The 18719-nt window shown below is 46.4% G+C and overlaps 1 protein-coding gene across 1 annotated transcript in view; it reads right to left on the bottom strand.

Moving 5' to 3' along the window:
• Window positions 1–15604, bottom strand: part of EXTL3 (exostosin like glycosyltransferase 3) — a 114628-nt gene extending 99024 nt beyond the window's left edge. The window contains exon 1 of the mRNA XM_033054669.1: window positions 15558–15604. The gene's annotated coding sequence lies outside the window, so the exon portion shown is untranslated. The remainder of the gene's footprint in view (window positions 1–15557) is intronic.
• Between the last annotated feature and the right edge of the window lie 3115 nt (window positions 15605–18719).

The following is an 18719-nucleotide window of genomic DNA, read 5'->3' on the forward strand; positions in this document are numbered from 1 at the left end:
AATACAAAATCCAATCTCACCACAGGGAACAGGAGGGCAGGAATAGGTACTGCAGGTTCAAAGGCTTAGAGAAACAATACTTTTTAAATTTTATCAGAACAAAAATTTTCAAAAGACTGTGACTATGGCACAGTATAAAGGCTAAATTAACATTGAAATCGCTGACACACCCACGTCGTCCTACCACACACATCTGTTCCCACTGTGCCACGGCTTGGGGTTTTTTATTCCATCCTGATCTACTTGGAGCTCTGCAGGTGAAAACAGAAATCATTCCTTTCAGGTCCTCACCAAGGAAGAAACACCAGTGGAGAACGTGAACTTCAGGGAAAACTCAGGAGAACAATTCTTCTTCCAGCTCCCAAAAGAAAAGAAGCTGTCAGGATCAGCAGCCAATCTGGCAAATCTCCCTTTCAGGAAGTGCTGTCAAGGCTATTATAGATTATATTGACAAAGACACCTTTGGATTTAATTCCCTTCTCTGTGTGTTTTCCCTTCTTCCTCTAACAGGAATTGGTTTTAAAGAGGGGTTTTCAGCTTCCCTTCTATCAAGTGAAAAATCCACTGCTCCCCTGCCTTCTGCTTATCCCAAAAGAAAAATTACTGTATTCAAATACCCTCATTTCCCACCTTTTCTGCCATCTGGGCTTTTATTTCTCACATACACATAAAATTTCCACATCACAAATGGACCCTAAAGGGCAGGGTCTATAACCTATCATTAATAATTATTTAAACAAGAAAATAAGTTGCTGATAAAGTTGCTCGACACTTTCCTGGCGTGAAAAAGCCTTTTACTCCTATCAGCTTCCAAAGCTGTTTTCACAAAGGAACAGACACAATTCACACTGCCAGTCCTGTTAGAGACCTGGAAACTGAAATTGTTCCCTGTGAGGGTGGTGAGGCCCTGGAATAAAATTCCCAGAGAAGCTGTGGCTGCCCCTAAGAGTGTCCAAGGCCAGGCTGGATGGGGCTTGGAGCACCCTGGGATAGTGGAAGATGTCCCTGCCCCTTTGAGGAGCTTTAAGGTCCCTTCCAACCCAAACCAGCGTGGGATTCTGCTCACAGAAACTTCTTTAGACACCTCTGTATAACTTCAGGCTGAGAACCTCCCTTGTATTTATTGCCTTTCGAGCTCCTCTACGCTTGGCAGCTGCAGCTGAACTCAGTGAATGCCATCACACCTTTGTGTACTCTCCACACAAATTCCCCACTTCCCCTCTTTCCCTTACCCACACCACATTCCCTCTCCCTCATCCCACTTCCTCCTGAGCCTGTCTTGCATCCCGGTGTCTCCAATCTGCTCTAAATTACACTGAGTCACTGCAAGCAGGCATTAAGGAACCTCAGAGCCAGCTAATGCACATTTCCATGGCACACTTCCATGACCTTAAATAAACCTCAGGAAAACAGGGAACAACGATGGCAGGGAGGACCCTGAGCTTCCATCTTTTCCCTGCTGCAATCCTGGTACATCTTTTTTAATCTCTTTCTCCTCCCTTCCACACGAGACGCTCCCAAGGTCGGATTTTACAAGTTCCACGGAATGTTTTCAGACCGCACTCTTAACCTCAGCCACTCCTATCGGATTTCATAGGATTCAGCCACTTTTTAGCCCCAGGGTGCTGTAGGTGCTAAATAGATTATCTACATCTCTCAGCCACTGTGGAACAACGACACAGCAAAGCTCAGTTTTTAATCCTGCTGAGACTCCGAGTGCGTTTGGCCATCAGGTATCCTACAGCTTCACGAGAGGAAATGTTAATCTGGAACGCTGGCCAAACTCCAGTTTGGATAATTATATTCTGACAATTTACATTTTCCCTGCAGTTTTTTTAATGGATGTGGAATTTTTTTTTTCCTTCCCTTACTTTATGCCATAAAAGCAGTGGCCTGGCCGTGCTCCTGCTGTTGGAGCAGCTGCCAGGCTTTGCAGCTTAAGCAGCTGCATTTCAGTGGTAGGTAAAGGCATCTCAGTTAAATAAAGCCCTTTGAAGACCCCATGGGCACGAGGAGTATTGTAACAATACACCCCACTGCTGGCCATAAAGCAAGGGCTGGAACGTGAAATGAAACACCCAGGGGCAGTTATCTCCTGGCAGGAGCAGGAAAGGAAAAGTCAGCACAGGAATGGACACACAGACCCTCCCCTCCCAAATCCTAATTCTGCTTTGGGCCTGCTGCAGCCCCAGCTGGGATCCAAAGAGCAAGCACAATCAACTGGCAGAATCCTGCACAGAGGAAAAGAAAATAAGCTTATAAAAGTAGTGGAAGCTTTTGGCAAGATGCTGGAGGACACTGCCTGGTGCTTAAATGGGATGAGGAAAAGAAATGCCTGTTCCATTGTTAATGAGGGCACAGTTACTGCTTTTATTTTACCTGGCTTTGTAAAAGATAAAATCATTGGGCAAGAAATGGAGTAGAAGCTTTTGTTTGGGGTGGAATATTATGGATCACACTCTGTGTGTGTCAAATTGCACTGCCACATGCTTGATTAGGGAAAAACATCCTAGATTAATTAATTAACTGGCTGTATTATCACAGAATCACAGAGTGGTATGGGTTGGAAGGGACCTTAAAAATCATCTTGTTCCACCCTCATTACCACAATGCTGTGTTGATAGAACCATTCATAACCACTCTGAGTTCTAGAAGCTTTCTGAAAGGCTCATTTTCCTATTTCAGCACCAAATATTTAAGTTCTGAGATGAAACCCTGAAATACTGGATGGATACAGACACATGCAGTACTAGGTGAGTCTCTTTCACAAAATATGTTTTTCCCCATCCCCAGGATGACCAAAAATGACTTTCAGTGTGATGGGTCACTCCTGCCTGTGGTGGAGCTGGATGTGGTGGGAGAGGATACAGGTGGAGCACATTTCCCTCCCCTTGCTCCACCAATCCAGCATCAAAAACATATCTAAATAGAACTAATCTACAGAAATAATTTTTAAAATCCCATATTGCAATACTCCTGGAAATTCCATGGACTTTTCAAAAAGACTGAATCCAGAGCAGGAAGCAGCAGCCCAGCCTGGTGACAGCCAAGCAAAACTCTGCCTGGGTCTTGGCAAAGGCTGAAAAATGGCACAAAATGCCAGCACTGCCTCTCTCCTCAAGGCTCCTTCCCCTGCATTTCTGGAAAATTCCCTTGAATTCCTGGGATATTACAGCTAACCATGCTTCCCCTTCATCTCAGCACAGACACTTTGAAGTTTTCCAGAGATACCCAAGGAAGAAGACACATCCAAATACCTAGCCAGGCCCCAAACTCCACCCTGGAACAGATGTTCTAAACACAGACACATCTGGTAACCACTGCTATGAAAAAGCTGGCAGGCATCAGCTCATTCTGCTCTACTAAATATTCCATCATTTGAACTATATTTAAACAGAAGTTAAAAAGAAACAATCATTCTGCTTGTCTATAAAATAATCCCCAAACACCTACATATTGTAGGGCATTCAACTCTTGTCTACCAAAAGCACTTTTTAATTTGTTTTTATTTTTAATTAAGCACCAAGCACTGTCTAAACTTAAATTAAAAGTGACTGCAAACCAAGCAGTTGGGTAAAATAAAAACCATCATTTTCAGCATGTGCTTTGTTGCACCAGGCTACCAGACTGGAAAAGTCAGACCTTGAGCCTGCACACTCCTCATGGCCACCCCAACTCCACTCCCAAAACTCCATTTAAATCATCTTTTGGGACACTGCTGCACGGTTCTTTCTGTGTTTGCTACAAACCCAAAGCCATAGCAGGCATAACGAGATCGTGGTGGATTAGAGTCACTCGGGGAAAAGGCTGGGAAAGGCTGTCAGCTGGGATTGTGCTGGAGACCCCCCCATCGGGTTTGGATGTGTGCAGAGAGCTTTTAAAAACGGCTGGAGAGAAGGAGGAATACTCTGAGGAACTGGCTGATAAGGGAGTCTTAAATTCCAGATACAAATACCAACAGTGGGGCTCTGTAAGAGCCAAGAGACCTCAGAACAAAACAGGCACTGAGCAAACCAGAGGTGATTCTGCAGGAGACTTTTGGCAAATAGTGAGGGTGCTGTAATAAAAGCTGCTTGTGCTCACTCAATTCAAGCCCATTTTCCACAAATTGACTCGGTTTAAGCAAAATAAAAGCAGGTCTGCAAGGTTTTCAGTTTCAAAAAGTTGAGGTAATTAAGCGGACTGGTTTGAGAGGCTGAATGGCTGAAAGGCTCCAATGGGAAGACCTTGAAACCGAAAAAAGGAAAAACCATCTGCCACTTGCATCCTGAATAGAGAAAGGGAATAAGAAGCACACGTGGGAAGTGAGGAGAACACGCTGGAGATTGGAGATAGGCAGGGTCGAGCCTCCAGGCTGAATAGAGATGCTGCTGCTGAGTGAAGAGCTGAGGGTGAGCTCTGACATCCTGCAGCCACGGCTCAAAGTGCAGCTGAAGTTCTCCTGCAACCACAGACATCCCACATTCCCTCTGGAATCAAAGACCTCCAGGCAGAATGTTCCTGCTGAAAGACAGAGGATGGGGAACAGACAAAGCTGCAGAACTGAGGCTGCACCAGAACATAAAAAACATGGGAAATCCCGAGCACAAAGCGCCCATGAAATCAAAGTTACACCCTGATAAAACAGCCTGGCACCCATCTTTGACAAAATAACCACGGCCTTCTGACAAAAAGGGCTTATTTATTGGGATTTCAGTAAAGCAAGCAGAAATCTGGGCACTGTTTGTGGATGGGGAATCGGGGATCGATAACGAACGCCGGGATCGATAATAAACACTCGTGAGCCTTAAGTGCTGCAGGGTTTGAAAAGAGCACCTTGCAATGATAAATAACAATAAATAATTGTCAGCTTTTTTGAGCACAACCTATTCCAAGGCCTAACTTTACTATACAATTTTAAACATCAGGTAAGTAAGGAGCACAGGCCTGCTGCCAAAAGCGGCGGCTCAAATAAGGAGACAGGTGGCAGCTGCTGCTTTTTCCCAGCTCAGAAGGTACTTCCTCCTTTCCACAGCTCACCCAATTCAGTTATTAGTGCACTTGAAACAGTGAAACCCACTCCAAGCTGAATCACAATGAAAATATTTCTTCACATATAAACCTTCCATGGTTTTTTTTCATACCTGCAGGATTCTTAAATGTATTTGCAAAAGCGCAGGACTGGAAATCCAGAGTCTGATCCCTTAATACTGAAGCCAACCACATTGCATAATCCCATTAATACATTTATCAGGCTCCATCTTCACAGCAATCAGGTTTTCAGCCCTTTACACAATTCCCATTAGAAGGCTCTTCCAGCACCTCCCTTGGTCTGAAGCAATTCTGCTCTTTTCCAGCCTAAACTTTTTCAGAGCCTTTTGTTCTTGTGCCAGAATTGTCATTTAACTTCAAGAACTCTCCTCCCTCTCTGGTATTTACACCAGTGTATTTATAGAGAAGGAATCTAATTTTTCCCTGCCTTTTTTTGTCACCACCTCACCATCCAGGTTCCTTTAATCATTCTGGGACCCAGATTCTCTGTTCTCCAGATCATTTCCAGCACTGCCCCTTTTCCAGCTGGAATCAATCCTTCTCCTATGGACAAGGAATGCAGAATGCATTTGAAGCAATGCCACACTAAAACCTGTTGCAGGAGTAATTCAGTTGACAGATGTGATCCCAGAATGTATCTTTATCATCAGGACATCACAATTATCCTGTGGCTGATGAATAAATCCCAATTCCCACACAGAACCCCCAGCCTTCTATCAGAGTTTGCATTACAAGAACTCACATTTGCTTAGAGACAAATGGTCCCAAAGTCAGTCATTCTTCTCCTGGGATTTCCTTTTTTCCTCTTTTGGTGACACCTCCAAATCACATTAATTTCTGCTCTATCATTAGTCAATACCTTGATTAACAGCAGGCTTGAGACCAGTCCATGAGGAACACCACTGCTAACTTGCCTGCCAATCCTTCAACCATCCTGCCTTTTCTGCCTTTAATACAGGATTTATTGATGCAAAACAGGAGCAAAATGCTTCAGTTCTGATTGATTTAAACTCTCTTGCTTTGCATTTTTTGGTTTGGTTGGTTTTTTTCCTTAATGAAAGGCTGATTTTTGCTGGTGGAGAACAACAAAGACACATTTCTCCATAAATCATGCCTTTGCCTGAACTGCAAAGCTGTCCCATTTTTGCAATTGGGCATCTGTAAAAATTAAACAACTATGCAAGTCAACACATTTGATGTTAAAAATGGTAAATGAAGTTTTCTTAATGACTAGTCTGACTTTTTCATTGTACTTGGAGTTTATGTCACAAATTTAAAAAACAATGAAAAAGGCATGTCGAACTTGTAGCTATATAAAATTAAGCTAAATGTGCTGAATACATAGTTCAAATTAAAACAAACTGGTTTATTGCACACAGAAATTCTGCAGCCTATAAATAGAACAAACTTCTACCTATTCAGCATTCAGGTTTCCAGAACCTGAAACAAAATTAATTTCTGATGCAAAGGAAGAGCTGACACACAAATAAAATGAAAAGTGGCAAAAATCATTTCACTAAATATTTTCTTTAACCCACAACCAAACACAGCCACTGTCCTCCTCCCATGCCTTTTTTCCCTCCCCATAAATCCATGGATTTGAATTCAATCAAATTTAAAGATGAAGAAAAATCCGCCCTTTCTCCCACTACCAGTGGCAGAACAATACTATGCTCTGCCTTTTTTTTTTATTTTTGTAATTAAAAATAGACTGAACTTTAGAAGTGTTATTGCACTCGAATCAGTAGAATAAAGTGCATCATAAAAAGATGCCACTGGGATCTGCTGAAGCCAAGAAAATTGAAAACATTTCGAAGGAACGGAGCCAAAAACACAGAACCAGATTTAAACTTGGCGATGCTGTGGCAGGAGGCCAGGGGAGAACAGAACCTGCTGGGGGATTGTGGAGAGGGAAATCTCCCTGCTGCTGCCCACAGCTCAGGTGTGCTGGGCCAGGTGATGGGGGGAGATCAGTGAAGCAAAGCTCCAGCCCAGCCCATCCCAGCTGTCAAACACTCTCACCACACCAAGCCATGGCATTAATAAACATCGAGCTGTTATCCACCACTTGCCATCTTCAAAGAGCTCGAAACCCAATGACTAATTCTCACAACCACCTCCTTGGGTGCAGGAACTGTTTTTAAAGATGAGAACAAAGGCAACACGGTGAAGTCATCCTAAAAAGCAATTTTTTAAACCAGAGGAGCACGAGGCTCCCAGTGACACAGCCCCCTCAGCAGGTGGAGCTTCCCTCGAGTTTCAACATAAAACACTTGTCCCCAAATCTGAAACTTCACATATAAAAACTTCACATATAAAGTTACTTCTCTAGTGTGTGTGAGGCTGTTTTTATATCTTCTCCATGCAGCAGAGGAAGTAAAATGGGTGAAGTGATGCTACAATGGAGATCAACAGGAAATTTTGGGCTCTAAAATTGCATTTCAGCTGATATGGTTTAACCAAGAAAAAAAGCATCTACTTAATGCTGCTCACTAAAAGGTTGGTAAATCACAATTTCTAGATTCTCCATCTCAATTTTCCCTCCAGCAAATAAAATTAACACCTTAAACAGATTCAGGGTTAATGGCAACTCTTGGAGAAAAGATGCACAGAGCACCTCTGTTACCAACACTCAGAGATCTCCAGAGGAGACCAGAACTAAAAAAAAAATCTTAACGAAATACCAGAAACAAGAATAAGTTACTGAAGGGAAAATAAACCCAACACACTTGTGTTATCAATAAACCCAGATGCAGCCTTTCCACAAAAGCTGCAGCGACAATCCATTCAAATGGATGGCACTTCTGTGATGCCCCTGTATTTGACTCTCTCGAGCTGAAGCAGATAAAAATTCAAAGATTGGACCTCCTTGGTATTTTTATGTTAATCTGCACAGCTTTAGGGAAATTGTTGCGACTCAACTCCAATTCACTCGGTGCAGTCAGAGCCATTCAAGTGCCTACCAGCAATTTTCAAACCCCTCCAAGTCTATCTCATAAACTGTCATCAACCCAAGGCATTATCTTTGCTGAAAAAATCTGTCTGGAGCACCAGGCAGGCTCCCCCTCGGTTCAGATAAGCACAGCAGACCTGACTCATCCTCTTTTTTTTTTTCCCCCCTTTCATCCTGATTTGTATTGTCTCCTTTACAATTTATTTTCCTGTCTAGCACAAGATCAGGCAATGTATATGTATAATGTGTGTGCAAGGGACAACAAGACAAAGTGGTTTTATCTCCACCTATCCCTCTTTCTAACAGTGCTTCATCTTTTTGGAGGTGTTGCAGCATTAAATTCAAATGAATTCTCCCTTTCTCTTGCTTTTGTTGAAAGAAAACAACAGGATGTGAGAGTCCCAGGTAGGAGGAAATACTTTCCTGATCTGGAGGAAGAAGATGTTTGTCTCCCACCTTTTTCTGAGACTCCTCCCCTCCCCGAGGCTCTGTGAGTAGCTGGGCTATCCCTCAGCCTCGCTGCCTGTTTTTCCACAACCTTCATTACCCTTCAGCCCAGCGTCTCCTTGGCAGGCTTGCCTGGAACAAACAGGGCTGGCGAGTTCAGGAGTTGTTGGGGTGAGATTTGGGCTCATTTTGTAAGAACACAACATAAACGTTGGTTATTGTGCCATGGATCTGAGCAGAGAAACCCAAGCAGTGAAACAACCTAAAGAAAAATCAGTATTTGGGTGACCTTGGGAGCAGCCAGGTGTGTGAAACACCTCAGTGATGAAGAGACCCCAGTTTGTTGGCAGCAGCAGCAGCAGAGTGACACTGCCAAGGTGCCAGGGAGCTGATGGCAGCAGGACCCTCTCAGCAGTCACAGGCTCCATCCCTTCGCTCCAGGCTGCACAAAGTTTCATTTCCTTCCATAAATCCACCTGAGATTCTCCAAGGTTTTTTCAGATGATGCTTGTCAGGCCCAGGTCAGTGACAACCCAAAAGCTCCAACTCATGAATCCTTTAAATTCTTTAAATTTCTCTTTTCACCACCATTGTGATTGTGTTTCCCTTTTAACAATGCCTTCAATGAAACATCAAAGAGCAAGGAGCAAGAAGAGTCCTCAGGTGGTCAAAGATTCATGACAAGAGACAGAATCATTCCCTTTATCCTCTCTCCAGCCCCCACTTAACTGAGTAGCCTGATAAATTGATGAATTACAGTTCAATGATCTTGCTGTGATGCCTCTTGCTGATGAATGAAGAATATCCTGCCAGAGCCTCCTGGTTTCAGGTGATGGATTTGAGCCCAGGCTGCCACACAATTCCTTATGACTGACAAGCTCAGCTATTTTCACTCTTAATCTTGATAATATTTGATTGAATAAATCCAAGGTCATCATTTCCCAGCTGGATAAATTGTTCAAAACATCACCAGCCCTCCAATTACTTCAAACAGCATTAACAAAAAAAAGTGAAGAATATTCACATGAGAGCTGCTGAGGGTTCAGCCTCATGGCTGGGAAATATCAACAACCCAAAACAAAGCTTTGCTGGAGCATGAAGGAGCAACTGTGGAGTTCCATTTGTCATCTCATGGCCCACAGCCCTTTTCTTGCAGCCCTCAAACCCCTGAGGAGCAACACTGCTCATGTTCAGTCACAGCCCAGCAGATTCTTTCTTTTTTTTTGTGTGAAAGTTTGATAGGAAGCAGCTTGGCTGAACTGGAGTGATTTCAAAACGTGGGAAGCTGGGAAAGGATAATTATTAATTGGCATCATTTTCTTTCAGCACACACAAACACTTTCTAATAGGGGGAAACCTTAAAACTCCCATAACTTGAGCACTTTGGGGATGCAACCTGATTTTTCCTTCTCATTTTCTTGAAGCAAAAACTTCTGCACCTTGGCTGCACAGAACTTTCACACAGATCTCTGCACAGCATCAGCTGGATGGAAAGATGATGTGTCATTTGTGAAATATTCCAGTCCTTTATTGTGCAAGCTCCTAATTATTGATGTCTAGGCTCTGTATTTCTGCAGTGAGATTTATGATGTAGCTCAAGGTGGTGGATTTGAACTAATTCTCCCTCAAATCTACAGATGGCAAACCACAAAAACGCTTTTTATCCTCTCAACTTCTGTAGTCTCTGAGTGCAGAAAAACCCCAAGGAGCAAACAAGCCCCTCAAAGGAGGAATCTGAGGTGAAAATTGTCCTTCCCTGCCTCCACCACCACCACAGAGGCATAAATGTCTTTTAAGCAGCTCCACACATCCCTTGGGGGCAATACAGACAGATTTTAGCAAAATTTCTCTGTTGTGTCAGGTTTTAGGGGATATAAACTGCACCAGTGCAGGCCCCCTTCCCTTCCATCCCACTGAGGCTTTCCAGTGGTGCAGAATGGGGAGTGCAGCAGGAACAGAACCCTGGAATCAGGAAAAAAAGAGACAACTGATGCAAAAAAAACCAGTGGCCACACATAACCCTCGAGGAGGGAGCCAGCAGCTGTCCCAGCAGCTGGAACAATAGCAGGAAATGCTGTCACAGAGCTGGGCATGGAAAATCCTGCAAGGGACAAGCAGAGAACAAACTGAAAGGGAAAGATTTTAAGCCTGGAAATTGAGATGGTTTTGGAGGTAAAAGCATGGTTGGAGAGTCAAATGAAGTTAATCCATTTTTAAATTAGAAAAACATGTAGAGTGAGCAGCCAGCACCTGGACTGGTGGCACAAGCTGCTCTTAACACAAACAGCTTGGAAAAAAAAATCAGAAAAATTCTCATATTTATATATACATATGTACATATAAACATGCTGGTCACATGTAATTAAAAGAAAGTAAACTTGCCCTGTCTTCTCCCTGCACTTTAGTCCCAGAAAAAGGTGGGAGACAAATCTTTTCTTGTAGAGGCTCATTCTACCTCCGAGTGGTTGTTTCCAAAGTCTGGATTTATTTATTTTTTAAACTTTCAGCTCTGGCACATCTAATTCTCTTCCTTCTGGGGAATAAAGGAGAAGAGCAGCAGCCCAGCAGGTAATGAAACAGATTCTTCTCCAACTCTACAAGCAGAAAGCCACTCATGGGAGTGGTGATTTCAGCAACTTCTGCCTCCTCTGGAGCTCTGGCAGCCCTTGGTGAACATTCCCAGCCCCACATGCCAGACCCAGCACGGGATTGCTGCTCCTGTTCCCTTCTTGCCCTGTTGGAACTTAAATTTCATCTCATTCCAGCCCCCTGCCATGGACAGAGACACATTTCACTGGACCAGGCTGCTCCAACATGGTTTTGTGTGGGGGTTCATCCCCATGGCATTCACAGAATTCACAAGGTTGGGAGAGACCTTCAGGATCAGAGTCCAACCCATCCCACTCAACTAGTGTTGGGTGCCACATCCAGTGTTTTTTAGGGATGGTGACCCCACCACCTCCCTGGGCAGACAATTCCAGTACTTCATCACTCTTTTTGTGAAAAACATTTCCCTAATATCCAACCTGGCACAGCCTGAGACTGTGTCAGCAGCCAGCATGACCCAGGCTGGGTTATCTACACTGGACAGGGATAATATGGGACAGGACTCTCTGTGCCTCGTGTCCCTCTTGGTATTTTCTCATCAAGGGTGCAAACAGGACCTCAAACCCCAAACCTGAGGATTTACAGCAAACAAGAACAGGGTTTGACACCCTTGATGCCAGGGCTGAGCCTCCCTTCCTGGGAAGTCGTGTCTCATCAGGCTTTGGCTGAGCTCTGGCCCAGGCTGGGGCTTGCCCAGCTTCCCATGACTAATTAGCCATGACTAATCATCACCTCTCCCCTCCATCGTGGCACTTCTAGGACAGCTCAGAGCCATTGAATAAAATATAAACACCTCATCCATACTGAGCATCAGGTTTGATCCACGCTGTTTTCCTCCCTTTTTTCAAGGTGATTTGCAGTTTCTTTGGTTGCATTTTAGGAAGGGGAGGGCTGACTTACTGCATAATCTCATTTTTGATCTATTATTAAATGCCTGCTTTCTTTTTTTTCTCTTTTTTTTTTTACCCTTTCTCTAGGAAGCCAGAAGTCCCAGTAGGAATTACAGTCAGAAAGAAAGGCGAACTGTGAAATGAAAGCTGCCAGAGAAAGAATTGCTGGGCTTTTGTTTGAAATTTTCAGAGTTTTCTGGTTTTTTGGATAGAAAATATCTCAGATTGGCAAACCAAGGGCAGAAGTCTGGGACAGGAGCACAGCACATGAGGTCAGTGGCACTCAAGGCAGCCAAGAACATTGGATTTTTGACCATTTTGATACCATCTGAAGGTGGATCCATTCCTAAGGCCACACTGGAGATGCATCAGGGCTGCTGAGTGATTTTCATCACCCTTTCTGCCTCCTTCCAGCCCCTCTACATCACTGGCAGCAATTCCTCCTGCTGTATTTCAGAAATAAGGAGCACCAGGACACACTCCCACCTCCCAGCCAGACGAGTCCAAAGCCAGCCTGGCTCTGCTGCCAGCTCCTGCTGAGAGCTGGATGCTCCCCTGGCCATGCTGGCCACTTGGCTGGCCAGAAAATCGTCCCCTGGTGGAGCCACAAGGCCAAACTGGGTCCCCCAGCTCCCCAGATCTGCTCTGAGATCTGCAGCTGGCACAGAGATCAGCCCCAGAGAAGGGCAGCATTTACTATTAATTGAATTAATTAGTTGAACAATTTCCTATCATAATAATTGCCTCATTAACCAATAGCAACAAAGACATCATTTAACCACCAGGAATGAGACTCAGTGACAGTCCCAGGCACCAAAGCTATTTTTTTTGGGAAAAAATCAATTTTTTAAGTGTCTTTGTTTTTGAAGAGTGGCCCACACAAGCAGCTGAGGGGTTTGCAGCTGAACTGGACAAGTTCAGACTCATTCTGAAGGAAAAAGCATCCCTGGGCCACATTCCATAGAAAACTCTCTGGTTTTTCCAAGGGAATACAGGAAGGGCAGGGATGTGACACACAGCTCCATCTCCTTCTGCAACTGGACATCCCAGCACCTCCAGGGGATGTTTGGGGAAGAAATCCAAAAAATGGCACATCTGGGAAGAGCCAGCCCTGGCTGGGAGCAGCCAGCAGATGTGAACATCCATGTGACAGCCACCAGTGCCACCACTCCTCAAGCCCCTGAAGGGTCACCAGGACCTCTCCTGGTCCTGCTGCAAGAGCCACAAAAGTTCTGCTTGAGCATCTCCAGGCAGCTGCTTCCAGGAGCCACCAGAGACCAGCTACAGATAAAACCAAGCAGTGACCTGGCACTGGAAACCCTTTCCTCATTCCCAGGGGACACAGAGAAACAGAAGAGTGGTGAACCTTCAATGCCAACTCATCCAACAGTCACAAAATCCTTTTTGGGATCCCCAGTGACCAAATCCCAGCTGTCACAAACACTGATGTGGGTGATGTGGGAGCAGATGTTCCCTCACCTTCATATTTTTGCTGGATACAACTGATGGAAGTTTCTGGGCACCAAACCAGCTGGAAAGAGCCTGTTCCCAGAGAAGTGTGCCTGCTGAAAACACCAGAGGGACACTGTGACATGAGGGATGTGTGTGCCACCTCCTTTCCCCACCTCCAGCCTGAATCCCATCCTGCCTTCCCTTAAACTCAGCAAAAAGGAGCCAAACCAAAGCAACTGTCTGCAGTTGGCTTTATCTGCTGTAAAATGTCAAACTCTTCAACGGGAATTGCAACATCTCCAAAAAGCCAAAAATGTATCAGAAAACAGAAAGCATCACCTACACCAGCCACAAATGGGCTGAAGCTGGAGGTCCCTCTTGGCCAACAAAGGGTCCTGCAGGGGGAAAAAAACCTACCTCACACATTCCCTGTGTCACCTCTGAAATTGCTTCACATGTATTTATTTATCCCAAAATGTGAGTGCACGTGTGGCAGTGCTGTGACTAATGGATGGAACCTGTGCCCAAATCCTCCCTCTCTCCCGTGTAACAGCACTTCACACCACTCGAGACATTGGCACCTACACTGAATCTGTGTTCCTGTGAGAGGATGGAATGCATTTAATGAGTTACAGAGATTTGATGTCTGCAGAGAAGCCACAGGTTCCCCCGGGCCATTGCTATGGGATCAACAGGCTCACATCCCCCCTTATTTCTTTTGCAAGAGCACAACACATCATTTGATTTTGATTTTTTTTTCCCCCATTTTTGCCACCTCTGATCTTTGGCTGCACCTCTTCATCACTCCTACACACACACAGGATTGCTGGGACTGCACAGGCTTTTCCAGCAGGGACAAACCTCTGCCCCAGGTTCATCTGGGATCGTTTTTAGTCTCACAACAATATGTGCCACACTGAAAATCCCCTCAGCTCCTGCTTTGCACTGGCACATTCCCATGATCTGCTGGGCTCCGGTGCTCGGTGGGGACGGGCAGAGAAACATCTCAGCACCTTTTGCTTTTAGCAAGAAGCGATTAAAAGGGGTTTTCCCTCCTTTGCAGCATCCCCGGGCAGAGCAGAGCCCTGCTGCAGCATCTCAGCCTGGAGCAGGGACCCTGCCCAGCCCCTTCCTGCAGCAGAGCCGGAGAAAAGCCCGGACAGAGCAGCACCAAGGGGAGCGAGGTTTGCACCCAGGAGCAGAAGTTTCATTGCAGAAGGTGAAGGTTGGAAGGGAGCTCAGAGTGCCCAGAGCAGAGCGGAACACAAAGAAACCCAGCCCCAGCATGATGAAATACAAGTTTATTTGCTTTAGCTCGCCTCCAACTTCCCTCCCTGGCTCAGGAAAAAATTTCTTTAGCGCTGCTCTGGCTGGGGGCTTTGGTGCAAAATCCAACTCAAAACACAACTCCAGAGCGAGATTCACGACACGAAGGGAGACCCGAGCAAGGACCCGGGACTGGAGCATCCTGACTTCTCCAAGTCCTGCTGTTCACATCCCAGACACGGATTGAGGTACCACGGCAGCAGCGCTGTCTCTGGAAGGGCAGCCCAAACCATTGCTGTGCTCTCGCCTCCTCTCTGACCATTCCCTGCAGGGATTTCTCCTTGTGCCACCCTTCCAAATCCTCCGATTTTCCTCGCGTTCCCCACTGCCCAAATTGCCAAACTCGAACAACTTTACCCGGGGGCAGAGCAGCCCCCGCCCGCTGTTCCATGGCACATTAAATCTGAATTTATGTTGCACCATCCCAGCGCCACCAGCACGACTTTCCCCCAACTTTGGGGAGCTGGATAAAATCCCCACTCCCCCCTCCAAGAAAGAAGCTGCCAGCTCAGCCAGGCTTCATCCCACTGGGAAAAATCCCCAAACAGCCCCAGCCTGGGACAGGGAGAGGAGGAGGAAGATGAGGATGAGGAAGGGCTGCTGCTCCCTGCTTCAATCCGGGGAGGGGCGGGGAGTCATTATAAAGTAATTACAGTAAATATCACCTATACAGTATATTATAAAATAAATAAAATATTTACATACTTAAATAAATGGAAGGAAAAAATTAAAAGCTAAACCAATAAACTATTTTTTTTTAAATAACCAACAGGAAATAAATGCAATAAAATACCGCACCACGGAATAAAATGAAATAACCCTGCGGCCCCAGGTCCCGGAGCAGCCCTTACCTGGCGGAGCTGTCGCTGTCGCTGTCGCTGTCCCCGCAGCCGCAGCCCCGGAGCCCGCGGAGCCCCCGGCCCCACTCGCTGCATTCTGGGAAGCGGAGCCCAAAAACGGGGGCGCGGTGCCCTCTGCTGGCACCTCTGAGAGCGGGGACACCGCGGGGGGACACCCCGGGACCCGCAGGGTGATTTGGGGTTCTGATGGGGTGTGTGGATCAATGTGTGTCTCTGGATCTATACGTGGTGTTATGCATGTACTTATATTTATTTATATTTACATTTATATTTAATTTATTTACATATGTATATATATGTGTATCTAATTTTATGGATATGTAGCATGCATCTATTTTCTACGTGTCTTTATATATACACATAAAATATATGCATACCTGATATCCATATTTATTTATAATTTTCTATCACATTATTCTACCTTCCACTATCCCAGGTTGTTCCAGCCTGGCCTTGGACACTGCCAGGGATCCAGGAGTAGCCACAGCAAATCTGGGAATTCCAGCCCAGCCTCACAGCCAAGAATTCTCCCCCAATTTCCCAGCCAAATCTCCCTTTTCCAGTTTGAAGCCATTCCCTGTGTCCTGTCCCTCCATTCCTTGTCCCCAGTCCCTCTCCAGCTCTCCTGGAGCCCCTTTAGGCTCTGGAAGAAGCTCCAAGATCTCTCCAGAGTCTTCTCTTCTCTGTGCCCAGGCTGCTTGTTAAGGTAATTAATGCATCTCAGGTGGGTAATTAATTCATTTTGGTGGATAATTAATGCAGCTCCGTGGCAGAATCACCTCAATATTAACGAGACTCTGTGGCCTGACCTCCCTGGGTCAGCACTTTGCTGCACTGGGATCCTGCTCAGAGACCAACCCACAACTCAGCAAAGCCCTGAGGAAAAGTGAGCCCAGTGGGGTGAGGATCCTACACCCAAAAACGGGATTGGAGCAGTCCCAACCAACACCCAAACCTGCATGAAACCAGGACAAGCCCAAATACTGCTCTGAAAGTGAGGCCTTGACCCACATTCCCAGTCTGCATCAAGATCCACTGATGCAATTCCTGGGGTTTTTTTTTCTGCAGCTCATGGACAAGACCTGGAAAAAGCCAGCAGTGACATGAGAGGAGAATTGCTGCAGGACTCTGAGGAAAACAAGCACAGCACTCAGGTGTGTGCACACTGGAGCTCCAACTTGTGTCTCTCCTTTTCCATGGCAGGAGAAGCCTCACAGGAAGGATTTGGCTTTCTGATGCCACCTTGTGTCTGCTGCAGATGTGAAGTGACATTTCAGACATGCCAGTAGCTCCTTCTGACTCAAAAAGCTGCTTTTCCAACCAAATTCCCCACTCTGCAGCCTCTATTCCCATGATGTCTTCCTGTTTCTTCCCAGGAGTAGGGATGTGGCTCTGTGGAGATTGCTCCCTGTCCCAATCAACACTTGGCCAAATTCTGGGGAGGGCTGCAAGTATTTCTCAAATCCCAGGAAATCTTGTGTGTGTGTGTCATGTCCAGAGCAGCAATGACTGTTCTGTACAGCTTAAATAAAATAAATCATTGTGAATGTCCCCAAGGATGGGGACAGGGGCTCCTTTGGGAGAAATTTTGCCTCTAACTGGTTTTCCTGGCAGCTTGGACACAGATAATCCACATCTGCTGCTGGAGCACAACAACCAGGAATGTGTGGAGATCACAAAGGCTGGAAACATTTCCATGGAGCATCCAGGTCTGCTCAGACAGACAGGAAAGAACAAAGCCAGCAAGGAGCATCTCCTCTCCATCACCTGGGGTATCTGGAGGGGGGAATTTCATCTTTTCCGCTCGATTTTAATGAGCTCAGGGGCACTGACAGCACACCAACCAAAAGGTTTATGTCTGAAATAATCTGGGGTGTGTGGCCATGGAGGGAACTGGGATGTGATGGGGGATTGAAATCATCTGGGGAGCTGAAACCACGACTGCCTCCTCCTGGGTGCTGTTTCACAGGAGCTGAGCTGCACCTGCATTTTTATATTTTAAAATATAAAAACTAAAATGTTAAATCAATGTTAATTCAACAAGAATTGTTTCCTCCCAGGGGTGCCTGTCACCCCTCGGTGTCACTGCTGTCACTGCGAGCACAGGGTGGCACCATTGCCTCAAAAATCCCGCCTGGCTCTGGGGACGCCGCTTTTCTGGGTTGATTCTCCATCCTGGCCCCCGGGCTCCCCAAATCCAGTGTCCCCGTGGGGATGAGCCCCACATTTCCCTGGGGATTTTCCTACTCCAGGTTTTTCTGCCCCGCGGTTCGGGTGGAAAAGCTGCGGTGGATTTTGCCAAACTGCCCCAAAGGCAGAGCCAGCACTCAGGACCCTGCCCTGGATCAGCATCGCGGCTTCTCCCGTCACATCCTCCCAAACCTTCCAGCTCCAGCCCTTCAAGGATTCTTGAGCATCCCGAGCACCAAATCCTCCCCACGAGCATCCCTGCAAAACATCCTCCGTGCTGCTCCAGGAGCTCTTTGGAAAGGATCCCGGCTCCTCGCTGTCCCAGGATGGAGGAAAAGCATTTAAGGATGGGGGAAACAGGATACAGAGAAAATAATTGTACAACGAGCTCTGCCACAGCGGGAGCTCTGCTGATGCCGGGAGCTCGGGGGATGCTGCTGCAGCTTTTCCTGCTCCTGCACCACCCCTGATCCCAGAACTCTGATTCCAAGCCTCGGAAGGTCTGCAGGAGCAGCCCTGGGAATTCCATTCACGGCTGCGGGGCTCCTCCCTCCTGTGCTCCCAGCGAAAAAACAAAAGTTTAAATCCTGCCTGTCACAGCTTTTCCAGCCGCAGCTGCTCCGGACGGGGATGAGAACCCTCCCAGCAGCTGCCCCGAGGCCAGCTCGGCAGGGTGAGCGACAGGGAGTGACAGGGGTCAGGGTGTGACAGGGGTCAGGGTTTTGGGGTGACCCGGCACCTGCTCGGCACCTCCCCATTGTGCCGCCGCTGATTTCTCACAGCTCTGGAGGCCGTCAGTGCAATTAGAGCCCGTCCCTTGTCCCCCTGCTCAGCACTAACGAGCTCTGGCAGCCTTCGGGGCTTTTGCTCCCTGTTCGAGCCCGGAATTAACCCTTCACCTGCCCAAGCAGCGCTGCCAGGGTCGGGGCACCCAGGGGAGCAGCAGGTGGAACAAGATTTGTG

The sequence above is a fragment of the Catharus ustulatus genome, chromosome 3 (assembly GCF_009819885.2).
Source record: "Catharus ustulatus isolate bCatUst1 chromosome 3, bCatUst1.pri.v2, whole genome shotgun sequence".
NCBI classification, from domain to species: domain Eukaryota; kingdom Metazoa; phylum Chordata; class Aves; order Passeriformes; family Turdidae; genus Catharus; species Catharus ustulatus.